This window comes from Onychomys torridus, chromosome 17, assembly GCF_903995425.1.
Source record: "Onychomys torridus chromosome 17, mOncTor1.1, whole genome shotgun sequence".
NCBI lineage: Eukaryota > Metazoa > Chordata > Mammalia > Rodentia > Cricetidae > Onychomys > Onychomys torridus.
The window spans coordinates 24,942,479-24,954,937 of NC_050459.1; positions in this window are offsets into that span (position 1 = coordinate 24,942,479).

The following is a 12,459-nucleotide window of genomic DNA, read 5'->3' on the forward strand; positions in this document are numbered from 1 at the left end:
TCAAGGTATTGTAAGTGGTTACTTTGTCTGGGATTTCCACTTATTTATTTATTTGTTTGTTTGTTTATTGTTTACTTAGTGTGTTATGCTACATTTGTGCAGATGCCCATGGCAGCCAGAAGAGGGCATCAGATCTCCTGGAACTGGAGTTGTAAGCAGTTGAAAGCTACCAGCTCTGGGTGCTCAGAAATGAACTCAGGTCTACCACTGAGCCATCTCTCTGGCACCTCTGCTATAGTAGCGATTGCTCTCACTTTCACTACATAAAAGAACCTGACTCCTCTTTTCTTCTCTGTAGCGCTTTGTCTTTTGCATATTTACCTTCTCTCCACCATGGGCAAGTGCATTTCAAAGATGTTTATTAGCTGTTTTTATTTTCATTTCTCTTCTGAGCAATCCAGTACTAATTAAATAACGAGAGACTCTTCAGATAGCAAGGAAATTTATAGATTAAAAACAGCTTCATTAATTTAATAAAGATTTTAAAGCTAATTTCCAGTTTATTAAAAGAAACAAAGAATATGATAAAGAAACAAGCTAACCAACGTTTAAAAAAAAAAAAAACAGACAAATTAGAATGTGGGGTGTTCTACAAAAAAATGCTTCTTTTCTAACAAGAAAGGTAGGGTAAATGGGTACAGGGGACTTTTTATATGAGTTCAATGAATGTTTTCTCTAAAGGGCAAAATGGAAACTACTTTTAGGGTTCAAAGGCTATGTCATCTGAAACTACCCATATCCAAAATCCATAGATGACACTTCAGCAAGTAGAATCGCTGTATCCAATAAACATTTATTTAGAAACAAGCTGGAGACCAGATGTGCCCAGCTGTTGATCCTTGCTGGATATTTAAAGACTTTAAGAGATAAAACAGGTATAAAATATAAAATGTGCACTTTGAACTTAGAAGTTTTAAAGAAGCCTCAGCATTGGGGAAAAGATGGGAAGGGCAGGATGCTCTTTCAGGAGCAGTAAGTAGCCAACAAGAAGTAGGGCTAGAACAGCCCTGTGTTGGAGGAGGAACTAATGAGGCACTTCCTGTTAGTGATATCTTTTTATTTGTGTACCTTGAGGTTCTGAATTTATACATAGTCTTCTAACAGATTCCATTCTGGATCTCAAAATATTATGTACAACATACGTTTGCAAACTCCATTACAAATGCAGCAATTTGTCCAGTGTGTTAAAAGGATTTTCCACTGCTCTTCCCACTCCACGTCTCCCAGCTACCCTCTATCTCTCCAGGGTGGAAAGTATGACCTGTGATTTATTTCCTTAAAGTCCTCTCAATATTACACTAAGGTAAGGACTTCTTCTTAATGTCACTGCAACACATTGTGAAAGTTATAGAATCTCAAATTAACTCTTTGTGGAAGATTATGGGGCTCATAGTTCTATTGATAATAAAGGTACAGTTACTTCAAATGGTGGAATCTTCTTTAGTTCCTATTATAGCAGAAGCTACAAGTTTAACATATATCAACTTCAAGATTTTTCATTAACTATATATAGAGCAAGTATAAACCACATGTACTTAATATAATTTGGTAACTTCAAAAATGACAAACAAACAAAAAATGAATATAATGTATTTAGATCACATCCACTACCCACCCCCTCCTCCAACTTGGATTTTTTCCCATCATTATTACATTGTCTAAAGCCTTTAACTTAAAATTAATAAGAACTCATATTCAGAGTATTAACTTAAAATTGTACTGTTAATATTAAGATCTCATGAAATATTTCTGTGTGATAACTAAGAGGATACATATTATCTTATTTAGAAAAAATATGTCAGAAGATATTAAATAAAAACTCTGAGGTCTATGAGTAATTGCTTAGGAAAATTCGCGATAAAAGATGAGACAAAAAGGAAGTTGCTTTCAAAACAGAAGGGATTCGGTGACATCTAAGAAAGTAATGGAATATTATGAGGGATCAGGTATGAAGAGGATGGCCTAGATTGAGAAAGAGGCAGAATCAGGAAGGGAGGGGGAGCAACAGACAGAATTATCTCATCAAAAGAAAATGTGATTAAAACAATGGAGTATAAACACATAACAATGTGACTTCTGCTTGGCATCTTAAGTATCTAGTCTGTCATTTTTCATATCCATTTTATTATAATCAAGCTTTATTTCACTGTTTTTCCTGTTTAAGTTTTCAAGAAAAGTGAACCATATATTTTTATGTTATCTGTACAGGTTCTGGATTGTTTGGGAGAAAAATGCTATGCAAATCTAAGATATAAATGAATCTCATCAGTTACACCATCTGTGGATTTTAAAATTAGAAATATGCAATTCAGCATTGAATGAGCTTATTGTCCTCACTAGGACACATGGGTGTGATCCAGATTTACAAAGTCTATTCCTTCTTGCTTTCTGTGATGTGTTAGATACACACCCCATGCATACACATTTTAATTAAATGAAAATCTTTCACCATTGGGTACATAGTGGGCTGGTGTGGTTGATTACTCTTTGGTTCCAGATCTAATTTCTCTTATCTAGTCACTAAATCACAGCCTGTCTTATTTTTACTGCTATTTTTCTAGTGGCCTTTGATTTCTCATTGTTCTGAAGGCTTCCAACACAGTCAGCCTTCCTGTGTTTGTAGACATCACCCAAAACTCTTACCTTTCAAATTCCCAAATCATCCAGTTTTAATTGAATTCCCACCATCAGAATATTTTCCTATGTCTCAGTGGAGAAGTTTTGGCCATGTAAGAGTCAATGTTCTGTCATTATAATGAATCTGAGATAATCAATTTAAAAAGACAGAAGAAGGCTTATTTTGGTCCAGAGCTTATAGCAAGTCTCAATCCCTTACATAAAGACCCCATTGCTTTGGGGCCTGTGGCAAGGCAGAAAGTTGAAGCAGTGGGCACATGGCATGGCAAAGTCCATTCAGCTCATGACCAAGATATTAAAAACAATGAAGAGTTTAGAGTTCTACAATACCTTTTGAAGGCAAACTCCAATGGCCTAAAGTTTTTCACAAAGCTCAAACTCTGAAATTTGCCATCTTCCCAAAACAACTCTAAGTGGGAAGAAGCTTTGGGTACCCAGACCTTGGAGAGACACTTAGGAGCCACACTATAGCACACTCTCTCACACCATGGGCATTCATATGCAACCCACCTTTTAGAAAGTTATTCTCTTTCCCCATCAGAAAGAAAGTTAGTCCCAAACCTTCATCTACCTGTCTTCTCTCTTGGCCCACACTAACATATCAACAACTTCTGTCTTTCTGAAAGGTGATGGTAAAACAAATGAAGAGTGCAAAAGTATTAGAAACAGACATAGTAAGATACCTTCAAATCATGATGAATACTTACAACTGCAGAAACCAAAAGAGAAGAAAGGAGAATTTGACAAGGAGAGTCTTGAAAGAGAGGTGATGATGGGAAGGGGAAGAAGTAATGGAGGGTTTCAATGGTTAAAGCACATCTAACGCTTGTGTGGAAATGTCACCACGGAACCCATTATTTTGTACAGTTAATGTAAGTTCATAAGAGATGAATGCAACAGGAAAATAATGAAATAAAATAAATGTCATCATATTGTATGAAAGTTTACAAGCCTTTCTCATATATATAAACATGTGTTTTAAAGTTAGTTTTTCCTCAGTAATAATCTAGTATAGTCTTGTGAAGAAAAAGGAAGACAAAGAGGAACATGAGGAGGACGAATATAATCATGTTCAACTGCAGCAAAATTTAAATAAGTCTAGAGGGATGTCCAAAACCAAAGTCCTGCTGAAGAATTCTCTAAGGTAGTCAAAATGGGCTGGGCTTAAATCCTTTCCAGACTCACACTTACTCATTAGCAGGAAGAAGCACACTACACACACACACACACACACACACACACACACACACACACACACACATGACATGGATGGATGTAGTAAGAATTCATGAGGTACATCAGCTAGAACTGTTCTCACACTACACACAGCAGAAGATTTTAGTATCTTATATTCACCTTTACTCCAGGCTCCTCTGAGAATGTCAGCACTACCGCCATACACATTAATTTTTATTGGCAAGCCAGGTGAAGAGAGCAACGGTCAATAAGGTGATGTTTTGGAGATACCTGAAAGACTTTCTTGCATTCATTTAAAAGTTTCTATCCATATATTCACTACAGGGAACTCAGCCAAGGCAAGGTGAAAACAAACTTTTTTCCTAGATGGACAGAGCTAATACCTTGCAATGTAAAGATATTTGCACTTTGTGACTGACTACATAGTGAAATAAGAAATAGTAAACAGGAGGAAAGATCTTAGGGAAAAATAACCATTAGGAAACCAGGCTCAGATTTGCATTGCTACCAAACATATTTTCTGATCCTGGGGCAGTAACAATTGTCTATCCAACATTGAGTTAACAAAGCCAAGTCCCTGGCACTGTACTAATTGGTGGTGGAACACAGTCCCTGCCCTTTAAAAGCTTGAGTATGATGGAGCTTTGAACCAAATGCTGTCTAAGGTGCACTTTACTTTAAAATGTTGTTTCACAAATCTTTAAAAAAAAAAAAGAAAAAAGAGTTCCAACCGGTAAGAATGGAAGCGGGATGTTTTGCATCACATAGAATCAGAGATTAGGTAATTTGGTAGGCCTGGTGTTAGTGAGATGTGTTATCATTATCAAGGCAGGGTGCTCCAGACATATAAATCCTTAAGGAGTAATTATATCGTAAGTGATTTCGTATAGCTGTAAAATAGTCATGGAAATTTTTAGAGTCAGATTTATATCACTGAGGTTCAAGGGCTTTACCTATCAAATAGTGAAATTGTTTGCATGCAGGGCTGGTTTCACCATTTCCCCCTTTCTCTTTCTCCTCTTTTAAGCAATAGCACGCTGGAAATGAACTTTTCATTTTTCTCACCTGTTGAATAAGTATAATTACAATTAGAGTCATGCGGAGATATTTTGAGGATCTAATGAGATATAACATGTGAAATACTCATTGCGGTGTCCACCAAAAGCATTCAGTGAACATTTCATTATTTTTTTAAACGGAGGAATACTTGCCTGAAGACACAGATATTTATCAGATGTACATATTGTTTTGAACCGGGTTCTTCAAGAAACAGATTCAGAGACTGTGTATATGCACCAGTTTTATCATAAGGTATCCTCTGGGTTGGTATTTATTTATTTAGGGAACTAAAAGACATATAGTTGAACAAAGGTGGAAATAGTATTAGCAACAAAGACTGGCTCCAAAAGTGGAATTATTCTTCACAAACAATGAGTACATACAGACCATCCCCACATAAGGGGTATTTCCATAGAAGATATAATGCCACCAGCATCTTGGAAAATCAGTGTCTTAGGCCTTTAGGAAAGACCTGGGCAATACAGCATAGAACCCACTTCTGTGCCCCACTGTACTTCACAGACCTATGATCAGTATATAAGATGTCCTTGAAGCAGAGCTTCCAGGATAGTGGTTGATCTGTTTCTCAAAGGAAATTTGTAAGAGACTAATTTATGGAGCTAAAAATAGTCACCACTTTTGTATACAATTTCATTATTTCCATCGACAGCCATCAGTCTCCTCCTATCCATTCAAGATTGCCATTGTCCTCAGTCAGGACCTCTCCAGACTTAAGAGGCATGTTTAGATAACAGAGGACACCTCATAGACTGGTTAATTAAAATATCTGTTTACTCCTGACAATGAGGAAAAGAGTATGTAAAACACACACACACACACACACACACACACACACACACACACACACACACACAGAGAGAGAGAGAGAGAGAGAAATCTGGATGTCAAACACTATTTGGTCACATTTTGTAATGACAACTGTCCTCCTAATAAGGAGGAACTTATTGTGACACTGTTCGTGGGAAGACATCAAGTCACACCAGATAGGGATCCAATGTCAAGCCAAAGTAGGGATTCCACCACAGTCCAATTCAGTGAACCAATGAATGTTACTGGGGTCATATAGGAATATGAATGAGGGATTACTTACAGAAGCAGAAATTACACAAAGACAGCTCACTCACCAAAGTCCACCTTAGAATTGGCAAGCAGCCCACAAAAACTGGAAACTGAGTCCACTGCACAATCTTCAGGCAACTCCACAGGTAAGAGATTTGAGAGTGACCTTTGCAAGTAGCTCAGTTGTTCTGACTCGCTTCCAGGTATCTTGGCAGGGCTTTACTTCTTCCAGGCTGCTCAGCTCCTCTGAACCTCTTCTAACCAAATCAGCAGATGTCTGAAAGCATCTCTCTGCAGTCCTTTCTGTTTATAGGTGCTTGAGGGAGGAAGTGTCTCATAATCTCATCAGTTTCAGGTACTTCCTGGAGTAGCTGCATTACTTTGTAAGCTTAACAAGTTCCCTGCATGGTGGAACATTTCACCTTTCTTTGAACAACCTGTATCTTGATGAGCTTTATCCTTAGACAGTCCTGTGATTTTTCTCACACATACTCACACATCCTTTTAGCATCCTATGCCTTGACAAGCTTTCTTCCAAGACAGAAGGCTGTAAATTCAGAGGAAACTGCTAAACAATATAAGGAAGTTACTCTTTCCTTGTCTGCTGGTCTCTTCTTGGAAAGATCTCAAACTGATCAAGGATCATTCACAGCTTAACAGATTCTCTTGAAGTATGCCCCCACAAAGTGTCGCTTTTCTTGGAAAGAGGAGCTTTAAAGTCACAATGCAGCAGTTCCAAGAACTGGAAGTATAAATGGGTCACTGAGAATGATCATCAGAGCCACATTTCTTCCCATTTTTTTCTGGATTCACACATTTTATGCATTAATGACACTGCATGGTAGATGATTATGGTCTAGAAGTCACTGGTCATTCTTCTTGTAAGATAGGGTCACCCTAGAGACTAAACTTTGGTTTATAATGTGGCAGGTTGGAGAGCTGAAGGAAATAGTAGCTAGATAAAGTTCAATGGGTACAAACTGTGATCATTTCATGGTCATTGGTACTGTGAATGGGTCAGGTAAAGGCCTGATATCAGATATGCCCTCTTACAGCAGAGTGGTACTAAGTCCATGCTATTTAATTCAATCTGACAGAACTGAGGACTCAAGAGCAACTATAACTACCTAGGATCCTTAGTATCTCTCAATAAGGCAATCTGATTCTCCCAGGGTCCTGTATTATATAAACACTTATCTAGGGGACACATTAATTCACCACTCCAGAAGTCATGACACTGTTCTAAAATCCTAGAAGACTGGGTTATAATTCTCCCTTTCAGCCTCATCATCTGTTCTCCCTAGTGCCACCCCACAGAAAACACAGGGCCATACAGTTTCCTTGACTCTCATGGAGCACAGATTATCATATGATTCAGAGAGCAGTCCTTGAGACTGGAGTTCAGAGTTCTTTCCTACAGTGAACCCTGGTCAAAACTACAAGTCCTTCACTTTAGTACTTTGGACAGAATTTCCTCCAAACTCTTACAAGGTCTGTCTGCTATTGTTCTGATTTCTGAATTATGGAAAGGAAGAGATGCAGTCACTTGCCCCTTCATGTTTGATGGCTTGTGTTGGTATGCCACAGACAACTGGGCCCCTTCACTGATGCCACGTTGCCTTCTGGGTGATAAAATAGGTTTTATTTTTCAGCCTCTGGGATTCATGGGCCTAACCAAATTATTTACGTGTTCATGCTCATCTGGATGTAATATCATGAGTACAGTGCACCAATGTAATGTTCCATGAACTATCCACATGGACCAGCTTCTTGGGAATACAACATTACAGAGAGCAAGACTGAGAGTATTCATACTGTTTTCCATCCACAGTGGATGTGAACCAGATTATAAATTTTCTAATAGGAATACATTTTCCAATGGCTGTATCCCATGTGTCTGAGACCTGTTAATTTGATTTCAACAACATACTACATCTGGCAGAGCTAGGATATATTTCATTCCCTAGAATATGTTTCATTTTCATCAAGGACAAAATGGAAAATTAAATGGCCGTCTAACATGGCTCTCACCCTTGCATCCTTCACAATGTTAAAAATGTCACCAATTTTTTGCCATTTTATTTATTGTGGTTTTTTTTAAACTATGAATGCTACATTATTGCTTGTATAAATTTAAATATATTGGATTTGGTATATTTCATTGATTCTCACTTGGCTTCTCTCACTACTCAGGCCTACAAACCACAGACAAATGTAGAACTCCTACCACCTCCAACATGTATAAGTCAAATTATATATGCAGACCTTGACAACTGGCTACTAGAGGCTACATGTGAACCACTCAGGTCCAGGATCCAGTTACCACATGGCCTCCATATATTGATATATGAGGTCCACAATGACACTTTATATCAGCCACTATTTGTGTGGATTCTGATGACTGACCTATTTGCACATTTCCTCATGTCTAAGACTGTCTAAGTAAGTGGCCACAGACTCACAAAGTCCTAGAAAAACCATTCTATTATATAACTGCTAGGGAACTACAGGCTCCTTCCTCCTGGACACCAGCTACTCCTGAAGTCACTGGTCTCTGGGACAGAAAACGTGTCCTCTCCCTGGAACACTTGTTTTAAGCTTCCTAATTTCCTTGACTATTTTCAGTCCAAATTGAGCTTGTTGGCTCCCCTCTTTATCTTGTCTTTAGGAAAATCATAGATTTTGAACTCTTTCCACCCTTGACAGTAAGGCAAGACTCCAACTATTGATCCAACTTCGGGCACAACAACTTTGCCCATCTTGCTTCTGACAGTGAAGCCTTGCCACCTGGCTTTATTCCTTAAAGACCTGACCATCTCTGTTCTCCTCAGACAGCCAGATTCTGCCATGACATCCATTACCACTGCCTCTGACTTATGGTGGTCAGACACCACTGAGCTTCTCAAGCAATAATGCAGATCAGTGGCCTCCTACTGGTGAGTTCTTTGCCACTTGTTATAAGCACGGTTTCTCTTGGAATCATCCTGGAAGACAATATTGCTCACTTACCCTGTCATATTCTCTGTGTGTCTAATTTTTGGTACATGTTTCCTCAGCAGCTCTCTCATTTCTAGTTCATTCAGAAAATCCAAAACCCTCTCCAAGTTCCCAGCATCACACCAACCAGTGACACATTCATACCATCTCCAAAGGTTCCTGACAGTTTCATTAATTCAGTATTATGAGGTTCTTCCCCGCTAAAAACTGCTGCCTTAGCCATCTCACATTTCATTTTGTGCCTTAAACAACCACAGACATTAGCCTTTAGCAGGAAGGAGTGGGTCACTTCTGTGGTCCAAAATTATTCAAAGGGATGTGTAGATTTACAAGTTTCAAATGTATTCAACCAGATGTCTTCACCCCATGCCTGAGGAAGGCCCTGGTCTTGCAAAGCATGGATGCTGAGAATGAAAGTTCAGCCATTTCTGTAGCTCAGCTACATTGATCATTCAAGCTGTTAAGGATCCTTGGTGTTTTCTGTTCCCTAGATAGAAGTATTCCTCAAAATCTGTAACACATGACTTCCTGTGTTCAAAACAAGCCTTTAACTGGTGAGAAATTACCCCCAAATCTCCCAACCCATTATTAGACCCTTATGCAAATTGTCCCCAGAAATTTTAAAATCTTTCAAAGTCCCCAGATATGTCAAGTATTGCCTTTACCAAGTCTTCCCACTGGTACAAGATTGTGGTTTACCACTAGTGACAGGTGTTTTTATTTTCAGATTTATTTTATATGTATGAGCCTGAGTATATGTGTAGCACCCTGTAAAGATCCCTGCAGAGGCTAGAAAAGAATGTTTCGATCCCCTGGAACTGGAGTTACAGAGTTTATAAACCACCTGATATGGATGCTGGGAGCCAAATCTAGGACCTCTCTAAGAGTAGCAAGTGCTCTTAATTGTTGCGCCATCTCTCCAGCTCCAACCAGTGACAATCTAAACAAGTTAATCTCATCATACTAGAAACCATCCATGCCTTTCACCATTGACTGGGCCTTATTGTAGATTTGCCTCCTCGTATAATTCTTATCATTAATAAATAGTTCAGGAACAGACTCTGGGGTGAATCTGGCTGCAGAAAGCTTATCAGAAAGTGTCTTCAGAAGCTACACAAGTGGATTATCCTGTGAGCTACTCCAGACATAGAACTCATCAGAGTTGTACTAACTTTAGACAGGGAACTGTTATAGACCTGAACTGACCAGGCATTGGTTATGGGCTGCTCCTGGAAAGGATTTTGAATTTGACAATTCTGTTTAGCTAAACCAGGGGTTCTCAATTTGTGGGTCATGACCTTCCCCACAGGGATCACATATCAGATATTTACATTGCTATTTGTAATAGCAAAATTACACTTATGAAATAACAATGAAAATAATTTTATGGTTAGGGGTCACCACCACATGAGGAACTGTATTAAAGGGTCACAGCATTAGAAAGGTTGAGAACTACTACACTAGAGGAAAGTCTTGGAAAGGAACTCAGCTACCAAACTCTGTCACTACCAAACTCTCTGCATCTAGGGAGAATCATGCTTCTGTTCTGAGGAGGGGCACAAATGGTACCATCGAATCCAATGCATTTAGCTTATCTTGGTGGTAGGCAGAACTATGGCCCTTAAGAGAGATCTACTGCTGAACAGCACAACCTACCAGTTTGTTACTCTACCTGGCAGAAGACTGCAAATACTATAAACCTGGAGACCTTGGAAAGGGGCAGTTGTTCTGGATTGTCAGTGTGAGCCAAACTTCATCATGTGCATCCTTCAATGCTTTGTTGTCTCGGTGTGCATGAGGGTCAAGAAGAGACAGGACTGTGGAGTCCAATCAGAGGAGTGGAAGGCAACTAACTTAGAAGACAGCAATAGAGGCCACAAGCCTAAGATGTAGACACCCTCTGGGAGGATACTTTCCTACTTCAAAGATCTGGATTAGACGCAGATCTTCCTTCTTCAAATTCAGGAGAAAAAAAAATCCCTCCCAGGTGTATCCTCCATTTGGGGGTTTTAGTTCCAGATGTGGCCAAGTTGACAACCAAGAAGAGCCATCACACTTTAATGTCTAGTTAAGAATCAGAATACAAGACACCTGATCATAGTCATAAAATTGAATCATTTTTAGTGTTCCAAGGAAAAATTAAAACTGTGGAGTTGAAAGGATTAGGAATTAACCTTTTACATGGGTATGAGTTAACAATTTATTCGGGTATAGCAGAGTATCTCACTCAGTCCCACCGGGACTTGAGGACAGACATATTTGTTGTGACAGCATATTCTGCACATTGCCAGAAGATCTGTCTGCTTTCTGCTGTCTTCCCAAGACATACCACTAGCATCTCTCCATTTCTCCCCAACCACTGTGATGTTAATAAGGCCAGCTTGACTGAACTGGAAGACACCTCTGGGTCTGCCTGTGAGAGCTTTTCTAGAGCAGATTGACAGGACAGACAATAGATGTGAAAGACCCATGCTAAATGTGGGGAGCACTGTCCAGTGGGTTAGGGGACCCTGGATGGAATACAAGTGGAAGGTGAGAGGTCCTGCAGTCTTCCAGGTCAGGCGTGTTCACTGCAGCCACTGTTGTCTGTGGAAAGGACACTCTAATTGCTTCGGCTTTTCAATAGAACTCACTCACCTACTCTCCAAGGAGTTTCCAGGACTTTTGTGTTGGGCTGGGACTGCATTATTGCTCCCTTTTGGATCTGAGGCTCCCAACTTCTTGAATTAAACAGCTACCAGGTTGTCTGCCTCTCTGGTGTATACATGGCCATTGCCACACTACCAATCCAAACTAGGTCAACCTAAAAAGTATGTGTGTGTGTGTGTGTGTGTGTGTGTGTGTGTATGTGTGTGTGTGATTCAGATATTTTATTGATTCTATATGTACATATATATGCTGTGTGTTTTTTTAGTCATATTTTCTTTTATTTATTCATTTTTATTTGTTCTGTGCATTGTTGTATCTGTGTGCTGTACCATGTCCCTCAGAACTGGAGTTACAGTCAGTTGTGAGTGGCCATGTGGGTGCTGAGAATTGAACCCAGGTCCTCTGGAAGAGTAACTAGCACTCTTTCCTACTGAGCCATCTCTCCAGCTTCATGTTATGTGTTTTATAAAGGTAAATGTTCTATTCTATTCTTCTAAAAAAATCCATTAATAAATATACCCTATAAAAATGTCTCCAGGTAGGTATAGCCTTGTTGGAGAAAGTGTGTCAATGTGGGGGTGGGCTTTTGAGGTCTGCTATGCTCAAGCTACACCCAGTGACATAGACCACTTCCTATTGCCTGCAAGTCAAGACGTAAGAACTCTCAGCTCCTTCTCCAGCACCATGTCTGCCTGTATGCTGTCTTGCTTCCCACCATAATAATGGACTGAACCCTTGAAACTGTAGGCAAGCCACCCCAATTAAATGTTTTCCTCTATATGAAAAAAAAAATGTCTCCAGTATTGTGAAATATTCCCCACAGGGGACAGTTGGAACTGT